At 34.3% G+C, this 12,157-nt stretch overlaps 1 protein-coding gene across 4 annotated transcripts in view; it reads left to right on the top strand.

Moving 5' to 3' along the window:
* The window catches only part of TLL1 (tolloid like 1), a 261,887-nt gene that overhangs the window by 146,558 nt on the left and 103,172 nt on the right, over window positions 1–12,157 (top strand). The gene's annotated exons all lie outside the window — the stretch shown is intronic.

Below are 12,157 nucleotides of genomic sequence, written 5' to 3'. Positions count from 1 at the left end.
ATACCAAACCTGTAAGATTCACCTAAAGCAGTACTTAGAAGGAAATTCACAGACCTAAATGCTCATATTAGGAAATAAGAAATACCCAAAACTAATGAGATTGACATCCACATAAAGAGACTAGAAAAAGAGCAATAAAATAAATGAAAAAGTACATAAAGGAGGAAGTAATAAATAAAAGATAAAGAAAATATCATGGTATTGTATAAAGTATGGACAAAGTTGGTACTTGAAACAATTTAGAAAAATAGAGGAATGGGTGAAAAGAGATCAAGAGAAAAAAGAATAACAGAGAAAGCACAATTAACTAATATTTAGAATAAAACGATTATTATAACCATAGATACTTTAGGAACCAAAAGAACATTTTGAACATTATGCCAATAACTTTAAAACTGTAAATGAAATGGGCAAATTACTACAAAATATTACTTACTAAGTTCTTATTTGAGAAGAAATAAAAAGCTTGAATGCTCCTATAACCACTAAAGAAATCAAATTACTATTTAATTGAATTATTAGTCAAAATTTTTTCAAAAATGAAATCCAGGTTCAGATGGCTTCATCAGTGAGTTCTACCCAACAATCAAATAAGAATTAAGTGTAATCTAATATAAAGTCTTCCAGAGAATAAAATAAAAGATACACTCTCCTATTTATATGGCTAGCAAAACCTTGATAGCCATCCTGATGACAAGAACAGTGTAAGAAAGGAAAAATTTAACCCAGACTCACACTTGAATATGTATGTAAAATCCTCCCCACATTACCAAACCAAATGCAAATACATATGCCTCTGTATGTATGTATGTATCTATCTATCAATCTGTAAATATATAAATAATATATACATATTTCAAGGGCAGATATATGCATGGATATGTGTATATATGTATGATATATTATGTATATATGTTTGTGTGTATATGTATGTGTACATATATACAAGCACCATTAGACGAGTATCTCAGTTAAATCAAGAAAAAAAATCTATTAATGATTTAACAACAACAAAGCCTGAGCAAACTAGGAATAGAAGAGTATTAATCTTATAAAGAGAAGCAACAAAAATTAGTGCAAATACCATTATCATTAGGGTAATTCTGAAAGTATTTCCTTTGAGATAGGTAAAAAACCAAGTATGTCCACCAGTCCTCTTCTTTTTTTAACATTTTGGTGGAAATAGTAGCATCTTAAGGCAAGAAAACGAAATTACACATGTAAGGATTAAAAAGGAAGACATAAAATTCCTTTTATCATATTGTTTGGTTATAGAATTTAAAATTATTAAGAAGTGAAATGAATAAATCTATTAATTTCTGGATTCTGTCTGGAATGCTAACCTTAAAAGTCTTCCCAGACCAAGATTGTAATAATATCAATTTTTGTTTTTTACTAGTTATTAAATGATTTTTATCCTTCGTCTTTGACTAATTCATATGGAATGACTCATACACACTTTGAGTTTTGGTGGAAAAGCAAATGCAGTTAAGAAAGTTTCAACTCCCTGATAATTGAGTGTTGTTACAAGTATCATGGGTATGGAGTTGTCCAGGATGTTGCAATACTCACAATGAAAACTAAATGAAACTCTTTTGTAGCATAAACAGATTTTATACATAAAAAGTTACAACTGACTTGTAATATATGAATGCATACATAATTCTTTATATAGTTATTTTTAAGCATTGTGAGTCTACGTTGTAATATAGTTATAGGTGTTGATCAATTTCTGTTTAGATCCTTTGAATAAGCCCCTGAAAACATATTATGAAAATCATTATAAAGGTACTGAAGAGCAAGATATAAAAGATGATAAAGCTTCAGAGAAAGTTTAAAACTGTACATGATATTTTTTTTTCAGTTTTTCTTAGTTTTTTTTAAACATTTTTATTGGAGTCTAGTTGATTTACAATGTTGTGTTAGTTTCAGGTGTATAGCAAAGTGAATCAGTTTTACATATACATATATCCACTCTTTTTTAGATTCTTTTCCCATATAGGCCATTACAGAGTATTGAGTAGAGTTCCCTGTGCTATAGAGTAGGCCCTTATTAGTTATCTATTTTATATATAGTAATGTGTGCATGTCAATCCCAATCTCCCACTTTATCCCTTCCCCCACCTTACCCCCTGGTAACCATAAGTTTGTTTTCTACATCTGTAACTCTGTTTATGTTTTGTAGATAAGTTCATTTGTACCATTTTTTAAGATTCTACATATGTTATATCATATGACATTTGTCTTTCTCTGACTTATTTCACTCAATATGACAATCTCTAGATCCATCCATGTTGCTGCGATATACATGAGTTTTTAAAATAAAGCATTGTAGAATATGGAAAGTTTTGGCACAAGATTAATCAAATTAAATCAGTTTGTAAGAGCAAAATAATACCTGGAAAAAAAGTTTCTCCTATCTAATTGCAGTACCCGTACCATCAGCATTCAAAGTTTACTCAGTTTTCTTGTATGTAGGATTACTAATAAAATGGTATTTTCCAAAATGTTGCAAATAGGAAGAAATAAACAAATCTGTCATTTTTTCTCCTATATTTTTAATATTGTGCACAATGATGAGCAAATAAATTTATTGTTATGTGTCCAATGAACAATATTAACTCTTTTTTATTCTTATATTTTTATTATTTTCTTTCAATATTTAAGTTCATTCTGCTCTTCTTTTTTAATTTATTGAAGTATTGTTGATTTACAGTTTTATATCAGTTTCAGGTGTACAGCATAGTGATTCAGTATTTTTATAGATTATACTCCGTTAAAATTATTACAAGATAATGGCTATAGTTATCTGTGCTGTACAATATATCCTTTTTGCTTACTTATTTTATACATAGTAGTTTTTATCTTTTATTCCCATGCCCCTGATTTGTCCCTCCTCCTTTCCCTCTCCCTTCTGGTAACTACAAGTTTTTTTTTCTATATCTGTGAGTCTGTTTCTGTTTTGTATATACATTCATTTGTATTATATTTTAGAATCCATGTATAAGTGATTTCATACAGTATCTGTCTTTCTCCATCTGACTTTGTTTCACTAAGCATAATATTCTCTGGATCCGTCCGTGTTGCTGCAAATGGCAGAATTTCATTCTTTTTATGGCTAATACTGCTATGTACATAGGAATATATATATATATATATATATATATATATATATATATATATGGCACATCTTCTATATCCATTCATCTGTAGATTGACACTTGGGTGCTTCCATATCTTGGCTATTGTAAATAGAGCTGCTGTGAACGTTGGGGTGCATGTATCCTTTTGAATTAGTGTTTTCATTTTTTCCAGATATATACCCAGGGATCAAATTGCTGGATCGTATGATAGTTCAATTTTTAGTTTTTTGAGGAACCTCCATACTGTTTTCCAGAGTGGCTGCACCAATTTACTTTCCCACCAATAGTGTAGGAGGGTTCTCTTTTCTCCACATCATCTCCAACATTTGCTATTTGTAGACGTTTTGATTATAGCCATTCTGACAGGTGTGAGGTGATATCCCCTTGTGGGTTTGATTTTCATTTCTCTAATAATTAGCCATATTAAGCATCTCTTCATGTGCCTGTTGGCCGTCTGTATGTCTTTTTTGGAAAAATGTCTGTCAGAAGCTTCTTTCCAGTTTTTGATTGGATTGCCTTTTTTTTTATATTGAGTTGTATGAGCTGTTTATGTATTTTGGATATTAACCCCTTGTCGATCATATCATTTGCAAACATTTTCTTTCATTCAGTAAGTTGTCTTTTTGTTTTGTTGATGGTTTCCTTTCCTGTGCAAAAGCTTTTAAGTTTAATTAGGTCCCATTTGTTTACTTTTGCTCTTATTTCTTTTGCCTTAGGAGACAGATCAAACAAATATTGTTACTATTTATGTCAAAGAGTGCTCTGCCTATGTTCTCTTCTAGGATTTTTATGGTTTCAGGTCTTTCATTTAGGTCTTTAATACATTTTGAGTTTATTTTTGTATAAGGTATGAGGAAATGTTCTAATTTCATTCTTGTAAATGTAGCTGTCCCATTTTCTTAGCACCATTTATTGAAAATGCTGTCTTTTCTCCATTGTATATTCTTGCTTCCTTTGTCTCAGATTAACTGACTATAAGTGTGTGGGTTTATTTCCAAGCCATCCATTCTGTTCCATTGTTCTATATATCTGTTATCGTGCCAATACCATACTATAGTTTTGTGTCTAGCCTGAAGTCTGGGAGTGTGATATATTCAATTTTGTTGTTTTTTCTCATGATTGCTTTGGCACTTTGGTGTCTTCTGTGGTTCTATATGATCTTAGGATTATTTGTTCTAGTTCTCTGAAAAATACCATGGATATTTGATAGAGATTGCATTAAATCTAGAGATTTAATGGGTCTTTTTTACTTATTTGGTCGAGTTTAACTCACTAATTTCAACCATCTTTTCTTTTATCATACAAACATTTAAAGCTATAAATATTCCTTTAAAAACTACTTTATCGGAATTTCACCAGCTTGACACATAGTATTTTTGTTATTTTTCAGTTTTAATTATCTTCTTCATCTTTTATCATTTCTTCTGCCCACATATTTTTCAGGAACATATTTTTTTATTTGCAAACATATGTTATTTTTCCAATCTTTCTTTTCTTATTAATTTCTCCTTTAATCACTTTTTGGAGAAAGACTGTAGTCTGTATGATATCACACTTTGAAATAGCTTGAGGTTGGTGGTATGAACTTGGAATTGACCAATATTCATTAAAAAAAATGTATTTGCTTGAAAATGTCTTTTGTCCAACAGTTGGCTGCAAAGTTTTCTATATTCATGTTAATCTTCTTAATTGTGCTTTTTATATATTCTCTATTTTATTGATTTTGCTTCATCTATCAAATAGTAGAAAAGTATGTTTATATATAATAATACTAAAATATTATTTACCACTATTTGGTAGATTTATTAAATGCTCTTTACAGTTTTAAAATATTTTTACACAACATTATTATATAATGTATACATATAGGTTTAGAATATTACATCTTCCTGATAAACATTTATCATTATATATGAAATCTCTTTATCTCTAGTCATCATTTAGGTTAAAACTCTATTTTTTTCTGATATTAATAAATCTACACTTTCTTTTGACTAATATTTCTGTCTGGTATATCTTTATCTTACTTTGCACATTTAGGCATTCAAGATATACATCTCAAGTGTGTTGCTTTTAGACAAAAAACAGTTTTCTTTTATTTTTTTAATGAATCCATGATGGTAAGTTTTGTCTTTAACTAGAGCGCTTATTGCAGTTACATCTATTATGGTTACTGATGTATTATTGCTCCTTATATTCATTCTCTGTGTCCCACTTGGTTTATTTTGTTCTGTATTTTACCTTCTTATGTATTCAATTATGGTTTGAATTTCCACATTTCATTTTTTATCCCTCTACTGGTGTGGAAATATTAAATGTGTATTCTATTATTTGGTATCTTCTTCTACCAGCCTACACTTTTTTTTAAAACATCTTTATTGTAGTATAACTGCTTTACAATGGTGTGTCAGTTTCTGCTTTATAACAAAGTGAATCAGCTATACATACACATATATCCCCCATATCTACTCCCTCTTGCATCTCCCTCCAACCCTCCATATCCCAACCCTCTAGGTGGTCACAAAGCACCAAGCTGATCTTCCTGTGCTATGCGGCTGCTTCCCAATAGCTATCTATTTTACATTCGGTAATGTATATAGGTCCATGCCACACTCTCACTTTGTCCCAGCTTATGCATCCCCATCGCCGTGTCCTCAAGTCCATTCTCTAAGTCTTCGTCTTTATTCCTGTCCTGCCTCTAGGTTTTCGCATCAATTTCTTTTTCTTTTTTCTTTTTTTTAAATTCCATAAATATGTGTTAGCATATGGTTTTTGTTTTTCTCTTTCTGACTTACTTAAATCTGTATGACAGTCTAGAGGTCCATCCACCTCACTATAAATAACTCAGTTTTTTCCTTTTTATGGCTGAGTAATATTCCATTGTATATATTTGCCACACCTTCTTTATCTATTCATCTGTTGATGGACACTTAGGTTGCTTCCTGTCCTGCCTATTGTAAATAGAGCTGCAATGAACATTTTGGTACATAACTCTTTTTGAATTATGGTTTTCTCAGGGTATATGCCCAGTAGTGGGATTGCTGGGTCGTATGGTAGTTCTATTATTATTTTTTATGGAATGTCCATACTGTTCTCCATAGGGGCTGTATCAGTGTACATTCCCACCAACAGTGCAAGAGAGTCCATTTTTCTCCACAGCCTCTCCACCATTTATTGTTTGTAGATTTTTTGATGATGACCATTCTGACCGGTGTGAGATGATATCTCATTGTAGTTTTGATTTGCATTTCTCTAATGATTAATGATGTTGAGCATTCTTTCATGTGTCTGTTGGCAATCTGTATATCTTCTTTGGAGAAATGTCTATTTAGGTCTTCTGCCCAATTTTGGATTGGGTTCTTTGTTTTTTTAATGTTGAGCTGCTTGTAAATTTTGGACATTAATCCTTTGTCAGTTGTTCATTTGCAAATATTTTCTCCCATTCTGAAGGTTTTCTTTTTGGCTTGTTTATGGTTTCCTTTGCTGTGCAAAAGCTTTGAAGTTTCATTAGGTCTCATTCGTTTATTTTTTTTTTTTTCCATTTCTCTAGGAGGTGGGTCAAAAAGAATCTTGCTGTGATTTATGTCATAGAGTGTTCTGCCTATTTTTTCCTCTAAGAATTTAATGGGGCCTGGCCTTACATTTAGGTCTTTAATCCATTTTTAGTTTATCTTTGTGTATGGTGTTAAGGAGTGTTCTAATTTCATTCTTTTACATGTACCTGTAGAAGTTTTCCCAGCAGCACTTATAGAAGAAGCTCTCTTTTCTCCACTGTATATTCTTGCCTCCTTTATCAAAGATAAGGTGACCATATGTGCGTGTGTTTATCTCTGGGATTTCTATCCAGTTCCATTGATCTATATTTCTATTTCTGTACCAGTACCATACTGTCTTGATTACTGTAACTTTGTAGTATAGTCTCTTAAGTCAGGGAGCCTGATTCGTCCAGCTCCATTTTTCTTTCTCAAGATTGCTTTGGCTATTCGGAGTCTTTTGTGTTTCCATACAAATTGTGAAGTTTGTTGTTCTAGTTCTGTGAAAAATGCCAGTGGTAGTTTCATAGGGATTGCATTGAATCTGTAGATTGCTTTGGGTAGTAGAGTCATTTTCACAATGTTGATTCTTCCAATCCAAGGGTATGGTATATCTCTCCATCTATTTGTATCATCTTTAATTTCTTTCATCAGTGTCTTATAATTTTCTGCATACAGGTTTTTGTCTCCTTAGGTAGGTTTATTCCTAGATATTTTATTCTTCTTCTTGCAAGGCTAAATGGGAGTGTTTTCTAAAATTCACTTTCAGATTTTTCATCATTAGTGTGTAGAAATGCAAGAGATTTCTATGCACTAATTTTGTGTCCTGCTAATCTACCAAATTCATTGATTAGCTCTAGTAGTTTTCTGGTAGCATCCTTAGGATTCTCTATGTATAGTACCATGTCATCTGCAAACAATGACAGCTTTACTTCTTCTTTTCCAAATTGGATTCTTTTATTTCTTTTTCTTCTCTAATTGCTGTGGATAACTTCCAAAACTATGTTGAATAATAGTGGTAAGAGTAGGCAACATTGTATTCTTCCTTATCTTAGTGGAAATGGTTTCAGTTTTTCACCATTGAGGACGATGTTGGCTGTGGGTTTGTCATATATGACCTTTATTATGTTGAGGAAAGTTCCCTCTATGTCTACTTTCTGGTGGGTTTTTATCAAAAATGGGTGTTGAATTTTGTTGAAAGCTTTCTCTGCATCTATTGAGATGATCATATGGTTTTTCTCCTTCAGTTTGTTAATATAATGTATCACGTTGCTTGACTTGCATATATTGAAGTGTCCTTTCATTCCAGGGATAAACACCACTTGATCATAGTGTATGATCCTTATAATGTGCTGTTGGATTCTGTTTGCTAGTATTTTGTTGAGGATTTTTTCATCTATGTTCATCAGTGATATTGGCCTGTAGTTTTCTTTCTTTGTGACATCTTTGTCTGGTTTTGGTATCAGAGTGATGATGGCCTTGTAGAATGAGTTTTGCAGTGTTCCTCCCTCTACTATATTTTGGAGGAGTTTGAGAAGGATAGGTGTTAGCTCTTCTCTAAATGTTTGATAGAATTCGCCTGTGAAGCCATCTGGTCCTGGGCTTTTGTTTGTTGGAAGTTTTTTAATCACAGCTTCAATTTCAGTGCTTGTGATTGGTCTGTTCATATTTTATTTCTTCCTGGTTCAGTCTCAGAAGGTTGTGGATTTCCAAGAATTTGTCCGGTTCTTCCAAGTTGTCTATTTTATTGGCATACAGTTGCTTGTAGTAATCTCTCATGATCCTTTGTATTTCTGCAGTGTCAGTTTTTACTTCTCCTTTTTCATTTCTAATTCTATTGGCTTGAGTCTTCTCCCTTTCTTTCTTCATAAGTCTGGCTAATGGTTTTTCAATATTGTTTCTTTTCTCAAAGAACGAGCTTTTAGTTATATTGATGTTTGCTATAATTTCCTTCATTTCTTTTTCACCTATTTCTCATCTGATCTTTGTGATTTCTTTCCTTCTGCTAATTTTTGGGTTCTTTTGTTCTTCTTTCTCTAATTGCCTTAGGTGTAGGGTTAGGTTGTTTTCTGAGATGTTTCTTGTTTCTTAATGTAGGATTGTATTGCTATAAACTTCCCTCTTAGAACTGCTTTTGCTGTATCCCATAGGTTTTGGGTCATTGTGTTTTCATTGGCATTTGTTTCTAGATATTTTTTGATTTCCTCTTTGATTTCTTCAGTGATCTGTTGTTTATTAATAGTGTGTTGTTTAGCCCCCATGTGTTTTTATTTCTTACAGGTTTTTTTCCTGTAATTGATATCTAGTTTCATAGTGCTGTGGTCGGAAAAGATACTTGATATGATTTCAATTTTCTTAAATTTACCAAGGCTTGATTTGTGACCCAAGATATGATCTATCCTGGAGAATGTCCATGAGCACTTGAGAAGAATGTGTATCCTGTTGTTTTGGGTTGGAATCTCCTATAAATATCCATTAAGTCCATCTTGTTTAATATATCATTTAAAGCTTGTGTTTCCTTATTTATATTCATTTTGGATGATGTGTCCATTGGTGAAAGTGGGGTGTTAAAGTCCCCTACTATGATTGTGTTACTGTCAATTTCCCCTTTTATGGCTGTTAGTATTTGCCTTATGTATTGAGGTGCTCGTATATTGGGTGCATAAATATTTACAATTGTTATATCTTCTTCTTGGATCAATCCCTTGATCATTATGTAGTGTACTTCTTTGTCTCCTGTAATAGTCTTTATTTCAAAGTCATTTTTGTCTGATATGAGAATTGCTACTCCAGCTTTCTTTTGATTTCCATTTGCATGGAATATCATTTTCCATCCCCATATTTTCAGTCTGTATGTGTACCTAGTTCTGAAGTAGTTCTCTTGTAGACAGCGTATATACAGGTCTTGATTTTATATCCATTCAGCCAGTCTATGCCTTTTGGTTGGAGCATTTAATCCATTTACATTTAAGGTAATTATCGATATGTATGTTCCTATTACCATTTTCTTAACTGCTTTGGGTTTATTATTGTAGGTCCTTTCCATCTCTTGTTTCCTGCGTAGAGATGTTCCTTTAGTATTTGTTGTAAGGCTGGTTTGGTGGTGCTGAATTCTCTTAGCTTTTGCTTGTCTGTAAAGCTTTTAATTTCTCCATCAAATCTAAATGAGATTCTTACTGGGTAGAGTAATCTTCGTTGCAGTTTTTTCTCCTTCATCTCTTTAAATATGTCCTACCACTCCCTTCTGGCTTGCAAAGTTTCTGCTAAAAGATCAGCTGTTAACCTTATGGGGATTCCCTTATGTGTTGTTTTTCCCTTGCTGCTTTTAATATGTGTTCTTTGTATTTAATTTTTGATAGTTTGATTAATATGTGTCTTGGTGTGTTTCTCCTTCGATTTATACTGTATGGGAATCTCTGTGCTTTCTGGACTTGATTAACTATTTCCTTCCTATATGAAGGAATTTTTCAACTCTAATCTCTTCAACTATTTTTTCATTCCTTCTTTTTCTCTTCTACTTCTGGGACCCCTATATTTCAAATGTGGGTGTGTTCAGTGTTGTCCCAGAGGTCTCTGAGACTGTCCTCAATTCTTTTAATTCTTTTTTCTTTATTCTGCTCTGCAGTAGTTATTTCCACTATTTTATCTTCCAGGTTACTTATCCGTTCCTCTGCTTCTGTTATTCTGCTATTGATACATTCGAGAGAATCTTTAATTTCATTTATTGTGTTTTTCATCACTGTTTGTTTGCTGTTTAGTTCTTCTAGGTCCTTCTTATATGTTTCCTGTATTTTCTCCATTCTATTTCCAAGATTTTGGATCATCTTTACTGTCATTATTCTGAATGCTTTTTCTGGTAGATTGCCTATTTCCTCTTCATTTGTTAGGTCTAGTGGGTTTTTGCCTTCTTCCTTCATCTGTGTGTTTCTCTGTCTTCTCATTTTGCTTAACTTACTGTTTTTAGGGTCTCTTTTTCACAGGTTGCTGGTTCATAGTTTCCATTGTTTTTTGTGTCTGTGCCCAGTGGCTATGGTTGGTTCAGTGGGTTGTGTAGGCTTCCTGGTGGAGGAGACTAGTGCCTGTGTTCTGATGGATGAAGCTGGATCTTGTCTTTCTGGTGGGCAGGTCCACGTCTGGTGGTATGTTTTGTGGTGTCTGTCGCCTTTTTATGATTTTAAGCAGCCTCTCTGCTAATGGCTGGTGTTGTGTTCCTGTCTTGCTAGTTGTTTGGCATAGTGTGTCCTGCACTGTAGCTTGCTGGTCGTTGAGTTGACCTGGGTCTTGGCATTGAGATGAAGATCTCTGGGAGATTTTCGCCATTTGATATTAATTAGAGCTGGGAGGTCTCTTGTGGACCAATGTCCTGAACTTGGCTCTCCCATCTCACTGGCACAGCCCTGACACCTGTGGAGCTCCAAGAGTTTGTCATCCACACAGCTCAGAATAAAAGGGAGAAAGAAACAAACAAACAAACAAACAAAGAAGGAAGGAAGGAAGGAAGGAAGGAAGAAAGAAAGAAGAAAGAAAGAAGATAAAGTGAAATAAAATTATTAAAATAAAAAGACAATTATTAACAAAAAAATTTTTTAAGTAATTAAAAAAAACGAACAGAGAGAACCTTAGGACAAATGGTAAAAGCAAAGCTATACAGACAAAATCACAGACAGAAGCATACACATATACACTCACAAAAAGAGAAAAAGTCAAAAATATATATACATATCCTTGCTCGCAAAGTCTACCTCCTCAATTTGGGGTGATTTGTTGTCTATTCAGGTATTCCACAGATGCAGGGTACATCAAGTTGATTCTGGAGATTTAATCCACTGCTCCTGAGGCGGCTGGGAGAAATTTCCCTTTCTCTTCTTTGTTCACACAGCTCCAGGAGTTCAGCTTTGGATCTGGACCCACCTCTGTGAGTAGGTCGCATGAGGGCGTTTGTTCTTAGCTCAGACAAGACAGGACCCCTCACCGGGATGGGTACGGATGTGGGGTGAGGCTGTGGCAGCAGAGGCCAGTGTGACGTTGCACCAGCCTCAGGCATGCAGTTTGTCCTCCCGGGGAAGTTGTCCCTGGATCCCAGAACCCTGGCAGTAGCGGGCTGCACAGGCTCCCCGGAAGGGGGATGTGGAGAGTGACCTGTGCTCGCACACAGGCTTCTTGGTGGCAGCAGCAGCAGCCTTACCGTCTCATACCCATCTCTGTGGTCTGCACTGATAGCTGCAGCTCGTGCCCGTCTCTGGACCTCCTTTAAGCAGCACCAGTAATCCCCTCTCCTCGCGCACCAGGGAACAAAGAGGCAAGAAAAAGTCTCTTGCCTCTTTGGCAGCTCCAGACTTTTTCCCAGACCACCACCCACCCACCCCCAGCTAGCTATGGTGAACTAGCACCCTTCAGGCTGTGTTCACGCAGCAGACCCCAGTCCTCTCAATGGGATCCGACCTCCGAAGCCCGAACTTCAACTCCCAGTACCCGCCCGCC

Source organism: Orcinus orca, chromosome 4 (assembly GCF_937001465.1).
Source record: "Orcinus orca chromosome 4, mOrcOrc1.1, whole genome shotgun sequence".
Taxonomy (NCBI): domain Eukaryota; kingdom Metazoa; phylum Chordata; class Mammalia; order Artiodactyla; family Delphinidae; genus Orcinus; species Orcinus orca.
The sequence above is the reverse complement of the archived record's forward strand: the minus strand, read 5'-3'. Positions and strand labels throughout refer to the sequence as shown.